The following is a 2,087-nucleotide window of genomic DNA, read 5'->3' on the forward strand; positions in this document are numbered from 1 at the left end:
TCCCAATGAGAGGCCCCTGTAAGCCTCTCTGCCCCTTTCTTTATAAAACAACAGAAATTAGTTTTCGGTGGGTGATAATAGGTAGTTCTCATGTGGATTGTTTCATTAAGGTTGTACACTTCAGCTCATGAAATCTCAGGTTAAGATAGGGACTCCTGGGCTTCCCTGGTGGCGCAGTGGTTGAGAGTCCGCCTGCCGATGCAGGGGACACGGGTTCGTGCCCCGATCCCGGAGGATCCCACATGCCGCGGAGCGGCTGGGCCCGCGAGCCATGGCCGCGGAGCCTGTGTGTCCGGAGCCTGTGCTCCGCAACGGGAGAGGCCACAGCAGTGAGAGGCCCGCGTACAGCAAAAAAAAAAAAAAAGATAGGGACTCCAGACAGAGGAGTGGATAAAGAAGATGTGGTATATATATACAATGGACTATTACTCAGCCATAAAACAGAACAAAATAATGCTATTTGCAGCGACATGGATAGACCTAGAGATTATCATACTGATAAGCCAGAAAGAAAAAGACAAATACCTAGGGCTTCCCTGGTGACGCAGAAGACAAATACCTAGGGCTTCCCTGGTGGCGCAGTGGTTAAGAATCCACCTGCCAATGCAGCGGACACAGGTTCAATCCCTGACCTGGGAAGATCCCACATGCTGTGGAGCAACTAAACCCATGTGCCACAACTACTGAGCCTGCACTCTAGAGCCCGCAAGCCACGACTGCTGAGCCTGCATGCCACAGCTACTGAAGCCCGCGCACCTAGAGCCTGTGCTCTGCAACGAGAGGCCACCACAGTGAGAAGCCTGTGCACTGCAACGAAGAGCAGGACCCACTCGCCGCAACTAGAAAAAGCCACATGCAGCAACGAAGACCCAACACAGCCAATGAATAAATAAATAAATTTATATATAAGAAAAAGACAAATACCATATGATATCACCTATATGTGGAATCTAAAAAAAATGATACAAATGAACTTATTTACAAAACACAAATAGAGTCACAGATGTAGAAAACAAACCTATGGTTACCAAAGGGGAAAGGAGAGGAGGCATAAATTGGGAGATTGGGATTGACACATACACACTACTATATATAAAATAGATAACTAGGGGCCTCCCTGGTGGCGCAGTGGTTGAGAGTCCGCCTGCCGATGCAGGGGATACGGGTTCGTGCCCCGGTCTGGGAGGATCCCATATGCCGCGGAGCGGCTGGGCCCGTGAGCCATGGCCGCTGGGCCTGCGCATCCGGAGCCTGTGCTCCGCAACGGGAGAGGCCACAACAGTGAGAGGCCCGCATACCGCAAAAAAAAAAAAAAAAGAAAAAAAAAATAGATAACTAATAAGGACCTACCGTACAGTACAGGGAACTCTACCCAATACTCTATAATGACCTGTATGGGAAAGGAATCCAAAAAAAAGTGGATACATGTATATGTATAACTGAGTCAAGAGAGAAGACAGCAGAAGCAAGAAGAATTACAATTCTGTGGCCTGTAGAAGGAAAATCACATTCACAGAAAGATAGACAAAATGAAAAGGCAGAGGACTTTGTACCAGATGAAGGAACAAGATAAAACCCCAGAAAAACAAATAAATGATGTGGCAATAGACAACCTTCCAGAAAAAGAATTCAGAATAATGATGGTGAAGATGATCCTGGACCTTGGAAAAAGAATGGAAGCAAAGATCGAGAAGATGCAAGAAATGTTTAATGAAGACCTAGAAGAATTAAAGAACAAACAAACAGAGATGAACAATACAATAACTGAAATGAAAAATACATTAGAAGGAATCAATAGCAGAATAACTGAGGCAGAAGAACGGATAAACGACCTGGAAGACAGATTGGTGGAATTCACTGCTGCAGAACAGAATAAAGAAAAAAGAATGAAAAGAAATGAAGACAGCCTAAGAGACCTCTGGGACAACATTAAATGCAACAACATTCGTATTATAGGGGTCCCAGAAAGAGAAGAGAGAGAGAAAGGACCCAAGAAAATATTTGAAGAGATTATAGTTGAAACTGTCCCTAACATGGGAAAGGAAATAGCCACCCAAGTGCAGGAAATGCAGAGAGTCCCAGGCAGG

This window comes from Mesoplodon mirus, assembly GCF_964341445.2.
Source record: "Mesoplodon mirus genome assembly, chromosome: 6".
NCBI classification, from domain to species: domain Eukaryota; kingdom Metazoa; phylum Chordata; class Mammalia; order Artiodactyla; family Ziphiidae; genus Mesoplodon; species Mesoplodon mirus.